At 42.5% G+C, this 19,394-nt stretch overlaps 1 protein-coding gene across 3 annotated transcripts in view; it reads left to right on the top strand.

Annotated features, from left to right (window-relative positions):
* The first annotated feature begins 3,141 nt into the window (after nucleotides 1-3,141).
* Nucleotides 3,142-19,394, top strand: part of LOC106609498 (pleiotrophin-A) — a 39,627-nt gene continuing 23,374 nt past the window's right edge. Inside the window, exon 1 of one of the 3 annotated variants that reach the window (XM_014208377.3) lies at nucleotides 3,142-3,423. The gene's annotated coding sequence lies outside the window, so the exon portion shown is untranslated. Of the gene's footprint in view, nucleotides 3,424-10,277; nucleotides 10,424-18,444; nucleotides 18,464-19,394 lie in introns of those variants that run through there. The other 2 variants (XM_082977759.1, XM_082977760.1) reach the window with 2 other exon arrangements.

Below are 19,394 nucleotides of genomic sequence, written 5' to 3'. Positions count from 1 at the left end.
ACTACAATGTTGTTGGTCCAGCCTCAGTTTTCTCCTATCACAGCCATTCAACTCTGTAACTGTTTTAAAGTCATGTGGAAATCCCTGAGCTGTTTCCTTCCTCTCCGGCAACAGAGTTAGGAATGAGGCCTGTATCTTTGTAGTGACTGGATGTATTGATACACCATCCAAAGTGTAATTTATAACTTCACCATGCTCAAAGGGAAGTGCCCTTTAATATAGACCACATGGAGAATTCAATAAATTCGATTTTCAATAAAGGCTAAAGTGACAAAATTCAGTATTTTGACATGTGGACCCTCTGAGACTTCTAGGAAGATTTTAACCCACAAACCCCCCAAAATACTTCAAGTTTTCACCATTATTGTAAAGCCATAGTTATTTCGTTGCTTTGACAGTTATTTCTGAAGATTTGTATTTATTTCAAGTGATTAGTGATTCATTTACATCTGTCCCTCATTTTAAGGTCAACCCTGTGACATGAACTGAACTCTTGTTTTAAGAAACTATTCCTTTTTAAAAATGTATTTCAAAAGAAAAATTGAACATCTAATAGTCAAATCGTAGTGTAAAAGCAGGTGAGCTAGTTCCACTCTTTTTGGCCATTTTCTGGTGCTTTGTGGTGAAAAACTGGACGGATTGAGCATAATTTGTCAACCCTGTTACCCATAGATAGACAGGCTGGAAATGTATAAAAAAATATGTATTTTTTTTGGGGGGGGGGGGGCATTCAATTGCCCCTCCCTGCTGCAGTCAACAAGCTTCCTTTCCCCCTGTCACAAGGGGCTTCATGGCTGATTTAACTAGTAATTACCAGTTTGAGGGCCGTTCAAGTGGATTTTCCCCAGATGAGGTAAATTCCCACTCCACACTTGGATACGAACACACCATAACACAGCTAACCATCCACTGTAGATCCATATAATACCACTCATTGGAAGCACAAGACCTACACCTACATTTTGACATATTGTGGAGTGTTGTTCGAAGTATAGTTTTTATTTAAACCGATAACTCAAATACATTTTTTTTTTTAAATAGCTTAGCTTTCTTGTCATTATTTAATTAAGCTGAAGAGAGGCTCTTACTACAGTAATTTATTTTTTATTTTGAGATGGGAATTTTTTTTTTATAAAGTTGAACATTCTCTTTATGAAAGAATGTTAAATTTAGGTGAAATCAAAAGTACATTTTTTACTCACCATAACAATTTTGGGCTTGGTGGACCAAAAAATTATTATCGCCATTGATCAATACGTAATCAGTAATTTAAGAAGCTGACATAGTGTCATGACTTCTACCGAAGTCGATGCCCCTCCTTGTCCGAGTGGTGCTCGGCGGTCGACGTCACCGCTCTTCTAGTCATCATTGATCCATTTTTCATTATCCATTGGTTTTGTCTTGTTTTCACACACACCTGGTTCCAATCCCATTCATTACCTGTTGTGTATTTAACCCTCTGTTTCCCCTCATGTCCTTGTCTGAGATTATTTGAATGTTATTTTGTATTTTGTAGTAGTGAGCTACGGGTATTGTTGCCCATGTTATTTTATGTACATTTTGGTTTTGGAGTTCGTTGTTTGTTTATTATTTTATTAAAACAACTCCAGTGATACCAAGTTGGTTTCTCCTGCGCCTGACTTCCCTGCCACCTACACACAAGGCGATGACACATAGGAACCACTTTGACCAGCCTGTAGACTAGATGTCACTGCCATTCATGCACTTGAGCAAAGATGCAAATGTATGTACATGTACACTACCGTCCAAAGTTTTAGAACACCCACTCATTCAAGAGTTTTTCTTTATTTTGACTATTTTCTAAATTGGAGAATAATAGTGAAGACATCACAACTATAAAGTAACACATATGGAATCATATAGTAACCCAAAAATATATTTTACATTTGAGATTCTTCAAATAGCCACCCTTTGCCTTGATGACAGCTTTGCACACTCTTGGCATTCTCTCAACCAACTTCCAGCTTTTCCGACAGTCTTGAAGGAGTTCCCACATATGCTGAGTACTTGTTGGCTCCTTTTCCTTCACTCTGCGGTCTGTTACTTGAACTCTGTGAAACATTTATGTGGGCTGCAATTTCTGAGGCTGGTAACTCTAATAAACTTATCCTCTGCAGCAGAGGTAACTCTGTGTCTTCCATTCCTGTGGTGGTCCTCATGAGAGCCAGTTTCATCATAACGCGATTTTTGCGACTGCACTTGAAGAAACTTTCAAAGTTCTTGAAATATTCTGTATTGACTGACCTTCATGTCTTAAAGTAATGATGGACTGTCATTTCCCTTTGCTTATTTGAGCTGTTCTTACCAGAATATGGACTTGGTCTTTTACCAAATAGGGCTTTCTTATGTATACCTCCCTACCTTGTCACAACACAACTGATTGGCTCAAATGCATTAAGAAGGAAAGAAATTCCACAAATTAACTTTTAAGAATGCACACCTGTTAATTGAAATTCATTCCAGGTGACTGCCTCATGAAGCTGGTTGAGAAAATGCCAAGAGTGTGCAAAGCTGTCATCAAGGCTGTCTTCAAAGTAAAATATATTTTGTTTAATACTTTTTTGGTTACTACATGATTCCATATGTGTTATTTCATAGTTGTGAGGTCTTCACCATTATTCTACAATGTAGAAAATAGTAAAAATAAAGAAAAACCCTTGAATGAGTAGGAGTTCTAAAACTTTTCACCGTTAGTGTACTTGAAATACATTTTATGTGACGTTAAATAGATTGACATTTCTTTTTTCCTCTGTGGATACTGTTCTCCATGCTGTTGTCCATGTTGTTCTTCATGTTGTTTATATAACTTCTGTATATTAGATGACTGGGGCTATCCTGTCAGAGCCCATCTGTAGCTAACCCTACCCCACCCCAACCCAACTCAACCCAACCTCTCGCTCTCTCGCTCTCTTTCTCTGTCCCCAGTGTGACTACATAGCTCCAGTTCTGTCTCTAAGTGCTCCCTCTCCTCCCTCCTGTCTCCCTCTCTACCCCCTCTTTCTCTCTTCTCTCTCTTTGAGTGCTGCTCCCCTGCCAAGCGGGCTGTCCCTAGAGTGACCTTGTGGCAATGAGATCCTGATCACGAGTCAGGAAACCAAGCTTTTCAGAACGCCCTCCTCTCTCAGCAACAGAAATGAGAGGGTGAGGGTGAGGGTGAGAGAGAGAGAGAGAGAGAGAGAGAGAGAGAGAGAGAGAGAGAGAGAGAGAGAGAGAGAGAAAAAACAGCTACCGTTTGCCCAGACTTGTGGAGAGACAAGACTGAGAGAGTAAGTGAAAGAAAGAGAGGGAGGTAGAGAGAGAATTAGAGAGAGAGTGACTGACAGCAGGGGTGAGGAGCAGATGAGAGGAGAGTTCACAAACTATTGCAAAGTGTTGGAACAACCACCAGACCTCCAGTTCAAAGTAAGTACTTCTAACCGGAGCAAGGTGCACACTTGGATGTGTGGTGGTAGTTGGGTGACCAGGAGAGATGTGGCGTGTGAAGCTATTGGGGCTGAGATGAGGAGGGAGATTTCAGAACTGTGAGAGGCAGACAGGGACTAGCAATGCTGGGAGTCTGGGGAGTATGAATGGGCCGAGACTCAATCAGATGAGTCCAACTGTAGCCTAGACAGATATGGACAATTAGGGATAGCAGAAGGAGCGTAGGGGGAATGTTTGTGTTGTGGGATAGTGGAACTGGTGTCTTTGAGTTGGCAGCATCATTATTAACTCTCTGTGTAGTAAGTGTTCTCTTGCTTGCTTTGTTTTGGATGTCGTGCCACGTCCCATGCTAATAATTCACTAAACACTGCGACAAACCAAAGTATAGCTCGAGAGCCTTTTTGTGAAGTTTTTTTTCTCGATTATAATTTATGGTTGCAGATACTAATCACCACAAGCTATGGGTGTTGTCTTTGTATCCCTTTCAGCACACTGTTGCTGTAAACCATGTTGATTGTCCATGTGTTTTCTATGGTTTATTCAGTTCTGAACATGGAAGGCTCAGGTATATGAACATAAAAGCTCTTGTTTTTTCATTAACAAAGGATTTATAATTTAAACTGGATATATTTCCCTTTCAGGCTTCGTATGAGAGACAAATAAAACAGTAAAGAACAAGAAGCTCAAAACAAGCTCATGAGGAAATGAAAATAATAGTAGACAGAGCTGCAGGGCTTTGTGTTTACCGTCTCCCTGTAATATTTAGTGTTTGCATTACAGTAAGGGATTAACTCCAAAAGTAGCATTTATCCAAATACTCAGTATCCTGTAGGAATCGTTGCAAACTTCAAGACTTCTAAGAACATCTGTTTCCTCTAGTCTAAAACGATATTTCGTTTTTCTTCATATTGTAGCACAACTGCTTGAATCCCTCCATCAGTCAAGTTTCACAATTCTACGGAGGTGCACGCCAACCAGAACATAACCCTTCATTCTCCAAGCATATCATTAGACTAGTCATTTTATTGGCTCCGTTTGGTGTCCTCTTATAAAGACCTATGCTTGCAGTGTATGCGAGTGTGTTTGACAGAGATTATTTGTGCGTGGCCGTGCATGTGCGTGCGCATGCGTGTTGTTGGGGACATTGTTTTTCCCAGGATATTGTAATTTGGGTCAGGCCTGACTGGAATGAGAAACCGAGGGCATCGGTATTGTAGAACTCCTATGGTTGAGCAGACCTTGCGCCTGTGTTGCCATAGTTATGTTCACCCCTGGTATAGGAACCCAAACTTCAACCAACATCTCTGGCATTCCTACTGTGTACAAAAGAGCCCTGGTCTCGATCTAGATTTAAATGAGCTTTGGCCAGTTCATTGCTTTAGAAGTAACACATGGTGTGTTCCTAATGAAAGAGCTGGGAGATTAAACATGAGGCAATAGGTGGAGAGATGAGCTTGAGAAACCAGCTTTGGTCAGTGGGAAGTCAAGCTCATTGAGAGACCCGAGGTGGAGCTGAGCTGCCTGGATGGAAGCCAGGAGGGTGAGCTAACTCTCACATAACCAGTCCCATTTGTAAATGTGCACTGGCATTTATGTAAGGGCTGCCATTTGAGGAAGATAAGGCAAGGCACATTTTACGAATCCTCCTTTCCCTCAATGTTAATTTGCCCCTCACATTTCAAACACTTGATCTTTCCATGTGTGACACTGAGAGATGCTATTCAGCATGGAACACAAAGCCAATGCATTTCACCCATTTATACAAATGCTGTGTCACATGACCGCTCTCCATGGAAGACCTGTAGCAATAAGGTATAGAATGGTCTGTGAGATGCCTAAGAAGGCTGCTTCACTGTGGGGAAGGGAAGCACTGTCAAAGGAGCCAGGTCAGGACTATAGGGAGCAAGTGGCTGAGAGAGAGAGGGTGGGAGGGATAAGGAAAATGCACAAAGATCCCCACATTGAGTGGTTGGTTCATTCCTGTGGTGTACACATTTACCTGTAGGCTGAACAGAGAGGCTGTTGATGGGGTCTGGGGAGGGAGGGAGAGGGCTGCCAGACCCAAACCAGAGCAGCCCATTCCCCTGTTTGCACCAAATAGCCCTCTATGGCTGTCGTCATGCCAATGACGACCTAGGAAGTTGGCAGTACAGCACAAACAGTTCTGGGACCAGGCTGAGCTCGGAAGTTCATGGGCTGTATGCTGTTTGGTACTGTAGCTAGACTAGAGCCGTCAGCTGGGACCCTGCAATAAGAGAGGTAAGGTTCAACAGTATCCACTATCACAGAGCTAGAAGAGGCTACTAAGATACTATGATACTAAGAGATGACTAGCTCTCTATTTCATCAAATCTTCTCAGAAAGTCCATAGGTAATCATGGCATGGGATTTAGTCTGAGCTCAGGGCCTGTGTCGTTTAAATGGTTCAATTGTCAATTGAGGAAATGCACATATTCTAATTGAGACGTCAACTAGACGGATATTTCATTACAACAAAACCGTAACAATCTCTGGCTTACTGAACATCCTTAAAGCCAGTGGCCCATTGCTTGACATGACAGAGTCTCTGTAGGGAGGAACATCATTGATGGAGCTGGCAATGACTTTTGTTGTGGGGAATCTGATGGGTGCATTTTTGTGTGAATCATGTCTGTGCCCATCTGTTCGTGTGTCTGTCCGTGTTTTTGTCTATCTTACAGTGTGTGTGTGTGTGTGTGTGTGTGTGTGTGTGTGTGTGTGGGGGGGGGGGGCTGTGTGTGATGGGACAGACTTCGAATCACATAACCACGTACATCGAACTTCAGATTCAGACCACCTTTCCACTAAAGGCCAAATAATATATTCTTAGGAATTTTATGAATATAAACTGTCTGGAGACTATCTTTATTGTGGAGAGCTAATTTGTCTGTGGTCATATAAAGATCTGACTGTGACGTACTGTGGAGCGCCTGTGGTTTGGCCGTTGTATTGGCCTCATTGGCTGTATGATCCTCTGAGGAATAGTGACGGCCAGAGGCCTACCACCATGATCAATTACTTAATTAGTCTCCCACAGTCACAGCTTGGCCGGCATACTCCTGGCATCGTCCTTTGGCCTCTGATTGGCCCACACTGCTGGTGAGGTCATAGGTCATGTGTTTGCCTAATGAACTGAGAGAACACAAGAGGGAGAAGATAGGGCGATGGAGAGAGAGAGTAGATAGAGGGAGGGAGAGGACAGAGAGAGAGAAAAGAGAGAGAGCAAGAGAGAGAGAGAGAGGAGATAGAGAGAGAACAATGAAAGAGAGGGAGGGGGAGAGAGAGAGGAGGAGAAAGAGAGAGAGAAAGGGAGGAGGGGAAGAAAGAGGAGAGAGAGAGAGAGAGGGAGAGAGTAAGAAAAAGAAAGAAAGGGGGCGAGTCAGTGGAATAATAGATGTAGGGATCTATGCTTTCATATCTGTGTCATGTGAAGTGTGATTCAGAGCCATTCATCAATCATAAAGGAAATTCTACATGGTGACATTTTATGAAAGGATGGCATGATAAAATCCATCCTTACAGTACATTGCATTGTTAAAATCGACTGGTTTACATAAGCTAAGCAGGGTAGGGCTGGGTTAATCCCTGGATGGGAGACCACATAGGAAAGTGTGGTTGCTGTTGTTGGAGGTGGTGCTGGAGGGCCAGTAGTAACCTTTTCTCCATATGGTATTAGGGAAACTCTCCAAGTACTAAACATGCTTACTGATGCATTTAAATGCACTATATAAATGCAACAATCCATTACATACAACATTAAATGTGTCCTTAAAATAAAACGATCCATGTCCCTTTCAGCAACCTTTCCTGGCAATAGAGGCGCCTATATAACATTTAGCACTCCTTGGGGGCACAATAACATGACATACAATGTATGTGCCACCTCCAATGCAAAAATCTAAATGTTAAAATCTATAAAGGCAATCACTGCTAATCTCATTTTATTTTACCTGACCTTTTAGCACTGTGGCTGAGTTACTTCGATCCACCGTAGAGGATTTTATTCAATATTATGGCCACTGTTAATCAGAAAGGAGACTGTCGTCAGGCATAAACAGTGGAGGGCTAAAAAGGAAATACAGAAAATTAGAGACACCCACCAAGAATACTCCCCATATTAGTTTGATGAACCATAGTCCGTCCTTAGGGGACTGTCAGTCTCTCTGCCCTTGACAGGTAGTCTGTACAGACAGACAAAACTGAGAGCCATTTCCACTGATGTGGCCAGTCCACTCAAGGTGAATGGAAAGATTAACTGAGCGCGAGCAGTAACCTGCAGCATTCTACCACTTTGTTTTCTTATTCCATTCTCACTGCTAATAGGATGGCTAATGCAAATGAGAGATGCAATGGAATGGGGATAATAGCCTAATGACAAGGCATTGCACGGCTCAATTGGAAAGTTCTGATGGAATTAAGTTAGACAGCCTATATTAGATATACTGTGATGCGTAGATGATTTCGAAACTCTACACTTCTGTGTAGCTAGCTGATTGATGAATGTTTATGAATGTAAGGATGTTGCCAACAGACCATCATCACAAATGACATTCGATGCCAATCCTTTTGTCAATAATCTGTTTGGATTGGTCTGACTTGATCAATTCTTGTTAAAAACAGGAGGATAAGTTGCAAGTCCATGAATAAGCCTGCAATCAATGACAGATATCCTCTTATCTTTGCTTAGTTCTGCACGTGTTTTTCTTCTTTTTTTTATCTGCATCAGTTATGGATGACGGCTGTTTTTAAAGCCTGAATTGGAGATGTTGCAAAAAGCTATATTTCAAAGTCTTTGTTAAAGTAAAATGTAATCAGACTTTGTACGTTAAAGATGGAGCTTAATCCTACTCCATTTAAATCTCACCAGGTTTTAATCGGACTCTGTGGAGACGTTCACAAGCTGATAGCGTTCTGGGATGTTTTTATTTCTTTGAGGGCTGCATTCAGGAGTGAGAGAATGATTTGATAACTTACCACATAGAATGGCTAGGGGGGGGATTAGGTAAGCCCACTCTATGGAGCTAAGACCAAAGCGGTGCTTGTACCCACCAATAGGTGATCAGAGCTTCAGGATCACAACAATTATGAGGAGGGTTGCCTTCAGCAGCGCCTCAGGGGGACGTTCAAGAACGCTTTTTATCCCTGTTCTCATTAAACCTCCCACTAAATTCCCCCAGACTGACTTGTGTGGCTCAGAAATCCCTTTGCAAATCCCTCACTAAGGAAACAATCTTCAATGTGCTTGAAGTTGCGTCTTCAATGTGGTGGATTATGGCTCTCACACATACTGTGATTGTTGTGGAGAGAGGGAGAGAGGGATAGAGAGAAAGAAGGAGAGACAGAGAGGGAGAGAAGAAGAGAGAAACAGGGAGAGAGAGGAAGAGAGGGAGAGAGAAAGAAGGAGAGAGAGGGGAAGAGAGAGGGATGAAGAGAAAGGAGAGAGAGGAAAGAGAGACAGGAGAGAGAGAGGAGAGAGGAAGAGAGAGAAAGAAGGAGAGAGAAAGGAGAGAGAAAGGAAAAGAGAGAAAGAAGGAGAGAGAAAGAAGGAGAGAGAAAGTAAGTGAGAGAAAGAAGGAGAGAGAGCAGAGAGAGGAGAACGATGGAGAGGGAGGAAGAAAGATGGAGAGAGGAGAACAATGGAGAGGGAGGAAGAAAGATTGAGAAAGAGAGAGGAAGCAGGATGGAGAGGGAGAGAGCGAGAGACAGACACCCCATTAGTCATACATTAGTATTCTGTCCACAGCTCATAGTGAGAGACAGCCGATCTACACTAACACCAGAGAAGGGAATGGCTCATTACAACTTTCTACTCTTTTTTTACCAATAGCTTAAATTCTCCTGACCCTATACAAAAGAAACACATCCATGTTTCAAAAAACAGAGAAACACCTCCATGTTTCAGAAGGCAGAGAAACACATCCATGTTTCAGAAGGCAGAGAAACACATCCATGTTTCAGAAGGCAGAGAAACACCTCCATGTTTCAGAAGGCAGAGAAACACATCCATGTTTCAGAAGGCAGAGAAACACATCCATGTTTCAAAAGGCAGAGAAACACATCCATGTTTCAGAAGGCAGAGAAACACATCCATGTTTCAGAAGGCAGAGAAACACCTCCATGTTTCAGAAGGCAGAGAAACACCTCCATGTTTCAGAAGGCAGAGAAACACATCCATGTTTCAGAAGGCAGAGAAACACATCCATGTTTCAGAAGGCAGAGAAACACATCCATGTTTCAGAAGGCAGAGAAACACATCCATGTTTCAAAAGGCAGAGAAACACCTCCATGTTTCAGAAGGCAGAGAAACACATCCATGTTTCAGAAGGCAGAGAAACACCTCCATGTTTCAGAAGGCAGAGAAACACATCCATGTTTCAAAAGGCAGAGAAACACCTCCATGTTTCAGAAGGCAGAGAAACACCTCCATGTTTCAGAAGGCAGAGAAACACATCCATGTTTCAAAAGGCAGAGAAACACCATGTTTCAGAAGGCAGAGAAACACATCCATGTTTCAAAAGGCAGAGAAACATCAATTCCAACGAAGTTCAGGGGTGTACTACTTGTGTTAGCGAACAAACTTCCATATTCTCCTCAGTAATTTTATGTCTCCAGGAAAGGGGGGAGAAACCAAGGTCCAGAGAGAAAGGTAGTCGGGCAGGTTGAGGAAACTGTTGAAGCAAGCTTGTTTCTCGTACCCCTCGGATGAACACTAACGGTTTGCCCCATACATGTAACTGGGTAATGCCCCTGGTGATTTGAGTCTGCTGGTTGAGGGGGCTTTTTTGTTCTCTCCCTGTGCCGGTCATCCAGGCCAGACACCCCTGGAGCTGCTCGGAGAGACCCCTGGGGGCTAAATGGACCAGTGCACCGTGAGCTGAACACTGATGCTGCACTGTGGACACTGTTAGACTGTTGTGAGAAGGGGCCCAGCAGCTAAACTGGCATCAACAACCAGGGTTGGGTAGGTTACTTTTTAAATATAAGGCGTTACAGTTACTAGTTACAGTGCCTGTCCAAAATGATCAGTAACGTAACTTTTGGATTACCCAAACAGAGTAACGTAATCTGATTACTTTTGGATTACTTTCCCCTTAAGAGGCATTAGAAGATGAAAAGGATCCCTCAAACGCATTTGGTGTGACGTCATAGTGGTCTCTGATTCGCTCAGGTGGAACAAACTTAAAATTGTGCCTGTTTTCAATGCTGAATTGAATGTCATTGAGAAAACAGAAAGTTGTCATGTCTTTTTTTGCAAACATCCTTTCTGAATTTAAATGTAATCCAATTAGTAATCGTCCACTTTTTTGAAAGTATCTGTAATCTGATTACAATATTTTAGCTGGTAACGGATTAGTTGTAGTAGTTTTTGTAATCGGATTACATGTAATCACTTATTCCCCAACCCAGTGAACAACCAATTTATGCAACTATGGTGGATGTGTAACCAGGCTAACCCAGTACAGCTCAGCTTGGTTTGACTCAGTATTGTGAAAACGGTATTAGATAACTATACAAACACACACCCAGACAGACAGGTCAGGATCATAAAAAAAAGTGTGATTTGAAATGAGTTCTTCAGTTTTCACGTGCCGATCTGTTGTGATGTATTCTCTGAGGGGGAAACCACATATGCCATAACCTGTTTGTCTGTGTGACCCAGTTCAATGTGACAGAGGTGGTCAGAGAAGGCATGGCATGTAGCACAATCAACCACACTTCAACTCATGGAAAAGGAGTGTGTTTCTGTCCAGTCTGCCGTAATGTTCTGTGGCATGCTGAAAGGGACTGGTCAATGCTCTGGGCTGTGCTGTGTCTGTGAGCAGGTTGCCAGAAACTATCTTGAATCCCACCATGACCAGAGACAGTGATGGAACACTGCCAGAAACATTTTGTTTTTCTGAGAAAAAACATAGGGATTGAGTGGAGGTTGTCATGTATGCTGGCTCCCAGGAGTGTTGTTATTCCCTTTGAGGAGGATGAAAGTGGAAAGCTATAATCACTCTATAGCAAAAAAAGCTCCTCAATGTACTTGCAAGTTGTCCTTTGGAAAGAAGCATGTATTGAGGGTCTACTAACCACCGGTCCTGGCAACCCACACTGCGTTCACCTGGCAACCATCATTGCGTTCACCTGGCAACCATCATTGCGTTCACCTGGCAACCATCATTGCGCACACCTGCTCCCCATCATTAAGCACACCTGGACTTCATCACCACCCTGATAACTCTCCGTTTATATAGCCCTCAGTTGCCTCATTCATCAGGCAGTATTGGTTTTGGTTACGTTCAGTATGCAGCCTCTGGTTTGTATTATTGGCATGTTTATTATTAAACTCACCTTCTGCACCTGCTTCCTGACTCCCTGCGTATACGTTACAGATACTCATGTTTTTGGGTTAACAGGGTGTGCATCCCAAATGGCACCCTATCCCTAGGGGCCCTGGTCAAAAGTAGTGCACTATATAGGAATAGGGTGCCATTTGGGAACCAGGATAGCAATACATGTGTGATGGATGGGAATAGCATGTGTTGAAGAGGCCAGTGATGTGAACAGATGAAGTTGGTTGGCAGATCCTCAGTAAGGAGAATAAATGAAATAGCCTCTGAAAACAAACTGAGGTGGGAATTTCACATGCAAATGCTTTTACTGTGTGTGTGTGTGTGTGTGTGTTTGGGACCTTTGGTTTTGGCAATGGGAGTAGATAAAGCTGACTAAGACATTGTGGAGTTGATGTTGTATTTTATGTGTGGTACTCTGATTCAAATATGCCAAGGAGACACTAATTGTTTCATGACAGAATAGTTCTGGTTAGTATGGCTTGAGACGATAACATTCAAAATACCTAGCTAACAGTGGAGACTGAGGGGAGGGTGACTCATAATAATGTCTGGAATGGAGTCAATGGAATGACATCATTCCATATCATTGGTTGATTCCATTGACTCCATTCCAGCCGTTATTATGAGCCGTCCTCCCCTCAGCAGCTTCCACTGCCAGCTAACTAATAACACTTTTAGGCTGCTGGAACATTTTCATAATAAAGGATGGACTTGACTTCATACAGTGCATACAAATACGAATCTCTTTAACGACAAATCAATGCAACGACAAATAATTTTTCTCAGATTAATCTTTTAGCATCAGTAAATAGTGTGTGCATATACTGTAGTACATTCCACAGCCAGTGCACACAGAAACAGACAAACAAGCCTCTGTCGGTTTTATTGTGGAATAAATTAGGCAGCGTTGCTGTGTATCGAATTCCCATCAGCCCTCTCTGCTGACTGACGTCACAGGGCCCCAGGCGTTGGATCTCTCATGGCTCTGCTGCACATGTTGTCAACAGTGGCTGGCTGGCTGGCAGCATGCTCTTTATCAAACAGCTCTATTAGCCCTATATCTCCACACCAGCAGATCATCCAACAGCTCTAGTATCCCTATATCTGTACACCAGCAGATCATCCAAAAGTTCTAGTATCCCTATATCTACACACTAGCAGATCATGCAACAGGTCAGGCATCCCTATATCTCTAAATCAAATCAAATAAATACAATTTTATTGGTCACATACACGTGTTTAGCAGATGTTATTGTGGGTGTAGCGAAATGCTTGTGCTTCTAGTTCCGACAGTGCAGCAATATCTAACAAGTAATATCTAACAATTTCACAACAAATAACTAATACACACAAATCTAAGTAAAGGAATGGAATTAAGAATATATAAATATATGGATGAGCAATATCAGAGCGGCATAGGCTAAGATACAATAGATAGTATAGAATACAGTATATACATATGAGATGAGTAATGCAACATATGTAAACATTATTAAAGTGACATTATTAAAGTGACTAGTGTTCTATTTATTAAAGTGGCCAATGATTTCAAGTCTGTGTATGTTGGCAGCAGCCTCTCCGTTCTAGTGATGGCTATTTAACAGTCTGATGGCCTTGAGATAGAAGCTGTTTTTCAGTCTCTCGGTCCTAGCTTTAGTGCACCTGTATTGACCTCGCCTTCTAAGAAATAGCGGAGTGAACAGGCAGTGGCTCGGGTAGTTCTTGTCCTTGATGATCTTTTTGGCCTTCCTGTGACATCGGGTGCTGTAGGTGTCCTGGAGGGTTGGTAGTTTGCCCCCGGTGATGCGTTCTGCAGACCGCACCACCCGCTGGAGAGCCCTGCGGTTGTGGGCAGTGCAGTTGCCATACCAGGTGATGATACAGCCAGACAGCATGCTCTCAATTGTGCATTTGTAAAAGTTTGTGAGGGTTTTAGGTGACAAGACACATTTCTTCAGCCTCCTGGGGTTGAATAGGCACTGTTGAGCCTTCTTCATCACACTGTCTGTGTGGGTGGACCATTTCAGTTTGCCAGTGATATGTACGCCGAGAAACTTAAAACTTTCCACCTTCGCAACTGCTGTCTCGTGGATGGGGGTGCTCCCTATAGGGGGGTGCTCCCTGTTTCCTGAAGTCCATGATCATCTCCTTTGTTTTGTTGATGTTGAGTGAAAGGTTATTTTCCTGACACCACACTCCAGGAGCCCTCACCTCCTCCCTGCAGGCTGTCTCGTCATTGTTGGTAATCAAGCCTACTACTGTTGTGTCATCTGCAAACTTGATGATTGAGTTGGAGGCATGCATGGACAAGCAGTCATGGGTGAACAGGGAGTACAGGAGGGGGCTGAGCACGCACCCTTGTGGGGCCCCAGTGTTGAGGATCAGCAAAGTGGAGATGTTGTTTCCTACCTTCACCACCTGGGGGCGGCCTGTCAGGAGGTCCAGGACCCACTATTTCATAGTGCTGATGTCATCACTATTATTCTACAATGTAGAAAATAGTCAAAAATAAAGAAAAACCCTTGAATGAGTAGGTGTGTCCAACTTTTGACTGGTACTGTATATATTTTTAATTATCTTTGAGAATTTAGAACTAACCATCAAATAAAAGCTAGACAGTCAGCGAGAATAAAAAAAGTTAAAGGCCATTCAGAGCACCTGCCCATTGACTTTGTTATAATGTTTGATAAGAAGAACACAGCATTATCCATTGCAAAATGCATAGAATTGCAAGAAATTGAAAACTGCAAAATTGTCTCAGCTCCATGTCAAACTGTGTAGAATTGTTGGAAATTAGCTTCGAAGCTGTCCTAGAGTTTCCACTTCCTCTTCCAGTGAACTGTGGGGAGGTCAAAATAATTAACCTGTCTACCAAATCTATTCATTTTAAAATGTTGATTACTTCTACTTGCCATTATCATTCACCTCACAAGACACACATATTTATTTTTTGCTAACACATGATGGGGTCTGTGGGTCGCTGGTTGGCCTTGGAGGGGGTCCCTGGGCAAGAAACATTTGAGCAATGTTTCTCAACCTCCGGTTCTGGGACAAGCATTGGTCCCAGGAATGATGCTGACCGGTACCTCAGATGGTTCGCTGATATGAATGTTTTTGTCAGTTCTAAAGTTAGTTACAGTATATTGTAATCAGACCCTTAAGTAGGAAGTGCCATAGCTTACAGAAAATGTTGGAGAAACACAGGATTTGAGGAATATACTTGTATACTGGAGGCATGGCCCATCCCATGGCCCTCCATCCAAAAAGCCCTGAAGACAATGCAATAACATTGACTTGTTTTGGCGTGGAGTCATTTCCTTGACGTAACAGGGTTGTCCAATCTGTTCACACCCACCATTTTCAATAAATAACCTCCCTCTCTTCATCCCGGGGAGCTGAAAATAAGAATGTCTCTGAAACCAGGGATATAGTGCATCTAGCCCATAATGACAGATGGTGTAATTCATTTAAATTAGCAGAAAGTCAGAAATAGAAGTGCAAGTAGTTAAATAGAGACAGCGCTCCATCCACGTGCCTGTAAATATCTTGAATGGAATGGGTTTCTGGCTCCATATTCAGAACACACACACCCACTCGGCAAAAATTGGTTGAATCAATAATGTTTCCACTTCATTTCAACCAAATAATTCAATGTGATGATGTTGAATCAATGTGGAAAACTGATTGGATTAGAAGAAAAGTAATCAATGTTAGGAAATTCCGTCATTTTTTCAGCCAACTTTTATGCTAAATCCAATGACATGGTGAACTATTTTGTTGATTTCACGTTGAATTTACGTTAGTTGACAACTCAACCAAATGTCAATCAAAACTAGACGTTGAACAGACATCTGTGCTCAGAGGGAATGCAGTGTTTGTTTGCCGACAGACACTAGAATAAGACTCTCTGGAAGAGAAATTAGACATTTAAATGTACATGGCAGACGTGAGCCTCTCTCTCTCATGACAATCTGGTGCTTGTACCACGGAGGATGATCATTCTGCTTTGACTACTGCTGCATACTTGCTGAATTTTGATTGATTGGGCACTATGGCCAAATGTATTTCTCCATTCAGACTGTGTTGTCTGTCTTTGTTGTTTAGTGTCTAATCCAAAATGGTGGGCACTCAGGAGAAGCACCAGTGTTAAATTCCTGTTCCGCCACTACTCGCATTAGATCAGCGTCTCATAGGACTGATATTTGAATGATTCAGGCTCAGTGGAGACTTGGTGTAAAATCAAAGCCTGACAAAATGATTTGTTATCATAGATGAATAGTTTTCGCCTCAGGGCACAGAACACCCTTAACATGCCAGACACAACAACTCCTTCATAGTCCACGTATAAGGGAATATATGATCTGATCGTCACAAACATGTTATTCAGCCATAGTACTGAGCCTGCCTGTTTATAAATGACTGGAAACATCCTATATGTGAAATCATACAGTAGCCCTTTATCAATAGGAGGATTTTACATTTTACAGTAACTCTCATAAATGTTATAACACTGGTCCTCATTTCTCCAGGCAGTACCTAGGACAGCCCAGAAGAGGGCAGTGTGTAGTTAACGAGAAGGACCAGAACTCAAGCGTTTCCATGACTTTGAATGCAACAAAAGCCGTTCTCTCAAGAGACAAAAAACACCTACACATGGAGGTCTCAGTGAAGTTGTGACCATAGATATAATTTAAGCCGCTAGAACGGGAAATATTATGAAGAGAAATCAATGGAAACACCCGCTATACTAAGACAAAAAAGAGACTCCAAGATGTGTTGAAGCCAAGCAAGGCAGAGAGCTGTAAGCATGATGAAGCACAAGGCCATTGCTGCCTGTATTAGCAGAGGAAGACAGTAGAGCCTTTTCAGTATTTCATGAGAGAAGGGATGTGGGCTGCATTCAGCAAGTCACAACGTTTTGGAAGAAATAGAAACTGATAGAAATATAAACTGTAGAACAAACACGCCTCTGTAGAAGAAGGAATAACGTCCGCTCTATTCTTGACTTTCTACTTGCAGCGTTCCATAAGGGTCGCCTATTGAACAAAGCCCTGGTGCTCGTTTAGGATTACACAACATGATGGAGGGGGAGAGAGGTTGCTGTCTGTCTGCAACTACTACAGATCATGAGAGCCTTCTGCTGTCTGTCAGTTGACTCCAATCGGTGCCCAAAGTATTTAAAAGCAATTGGATCTCTACATCATACAGTTGGAAGATCCCAGCCCCATCAAAATGAACTAAATCTGTTCTGGAACCGTAAGAGCATTTTGTTCATGGTGGAGTATTGAGATGTATTTAACACAAAAGCACAAAAGCTTCTGTAGGCCTATATGATAAAGGCTTTATAAATGAAAATGTCCCGTTATAATAGTAAGGGTTACGATACATGAGCACTCTAACACTTGGAGGGAGAGGAAGATTAGGTTTTAATCATAGGAAGGATGGTAAGAGATATAATTCAGCACACCCACTATATACCATCAGCATGTAGACATTTACTGTATGTCGTCAAAATGTAGTAACTTATTCCCGATGCCGATATTAAGGTTGCCTTCATTTCCTCATCTTCACACTCCAAGCTAAGGACCTGCTCCAACAACTTGCTTACAATCAAATCACATGAACTTGATTAACCTTTGAGGGCTATTAAAATTCAGTTATTGATCGAGAGCTCAAAGAACATCTTCAATCCTGTTTAGTCTAGACTACTATCCACCCAGACAGATCACCACAGACACGACATCATCCCCGGCTGTTTATCTACACTTCAATATTAACTCCAATCTGGACATTTCCATCTAACAAACAGAAACAACTGAACAGAATATATTGCACATCCACACACAAGTACAATAGAGGAATGCTTTCATATTGAATTAAAATCCTCCCTTATTGATATCTAACCTAAGACAGGTGCTTGTGGAATATATTAATAAAAACAACTTGGAAAAGGTGTTTGAATGTTTGGCACAAGCACTAATTTGTTCACTCCACACACCTGCTACTAGCATGTGGGTACATCTGGAGTCAATTAGGACGTCAGTGACAAGGGTCTCAAGAGAAAACGACTGAAAATAACCAGCCGCAATTCACTTGTACAAAAGCGAACAGGTTAGCGATTACAAACTAAAATGCAAAGTTTTAATTATCTGAAAAGAAACTGAAAAATATAGGTTGTGTGGAGGACTGAAATCAATGCGACACAGGACAGGCATTTACTTTGTTTAAGGGAACACAAACCAATATGCTTTTGGACCACCTCAGGAGGAGCTATAGGAGGACAGGGTAATTGTAATACCTGGAATGGAATATATGGAACTGTATCAAATATATGGAAATCACATGTTTGACTCTGTTCCATTAATTCCATTCCAGCCATTACAATCATCCCAACCTCCTATAACTCCTCCCACCAGCCTCCACTGCATTGGTCTTATATATCCCACACACAGTAGCAATCTCTTGTCAGGGTAAGCTGAGGTGAGACACTAAGCGAAGGGAATTTACTACTGTTGGCTTTTGTGTATGTCGTAATCTTCACCTAAGCCTCGTTCCCTCGCCCAGCTTACTGTCTTGTCTCTGTCTTTTACAGGCTCGTTTCTAGAGGACCTTGGTGCATTGAGTAAAGACACCTAGGTACCCCTGACTCTAATAAGGAAAAGGTAGAGACACTGCATAGACATGGTTATGCTTGGAATGTCAAGTCCATTTGGGATGCTGGTTTCCAAATTCTATTCCCTTGCGCGAACCATGGGTTATCCCATTTGTGGGAGCTGTTCTTTGTTGTGCCCTGAGTGGTAGGCCTGGGATGGTGGTTTAAATGGGTATGAAAGTAGTATAGGATTAGAGGTGACTGACAGCTTTATATCTCCTCTAACAGCTTTAGCCAGGCTGGTTCCATCTTGTCCTCTAGCAGCTTTAGCCAGGCTGGTTACATCTTGTCCTCTAGCAGCTTTAGCCAGGCTGGTTCCATCTTGTCCTCAAGCAGCTTTAGCCAGGCTGGTTACATCTTGTCCTCTAGCAGCTTTAGCCAGGCTGGTTCCATCTTGTCCTCTAGCTGCTTTAGCCAGGCTGGTTCCATCTTGTCCCCTAGACAGCTTTAGCCAGGCTGGTTCCATCTTGTCCTCTAGCAGCTTTAGCCAGGCTGGTTACATCTTGTCCTCTAGCAGCTTTAGCCAGGCTGGTTCCATCTTGTCCTCTAGCAGCTTTAGCCAGGCTGGTTCCATCTTGTCCTCAAGCAGCTTTAGCCAGGCTGGTTACATCTTGTCCTCTAGCAGCTTTAGCAAGGTTGGTTCCATCTTGTCCTGTAGCAGCTTTAGCCAGGCTGGTTCCATCTTGTTCTCTAGCAGCTTTAGCCAGGCTGGTTAAATATTGTCCTCAAGCAGCTTTAGCCAGACTGGATACATCTTGTCCCTCAAGCAGCTTTAGCCAGGCTGGTTCCATCTTGTCCTCAAGCAGCTTTAGCCAGGCTGGTTCCATCTTGTCCTCTAGCAGCTTTAGCCAGGCTGGTTCCATCTTGTCCTCTAGCAGCTTTAGCCAGGCTGGTTACATCTTGTCCTCTAGCAGCTTTAGCCAGGCTGGTTACATCTTGTC

The sequence above is a fragment of the Salmo salar genome, chromosome 07 (assembly GCF_965601325.2).
Source record: "Salmo salar chromosome 07, fSalSal1, whole genome shotgun sequence".
NCBI classification, from domain to species: Eukaryota; Metazoa; Chordata; class Actinopteri; order Salmoniformes; family Salmonidae; genus Salmo; species Salmo salar.
This window is presented reverse-complemented; position numbering and strand designations above follow the sequence as displayed.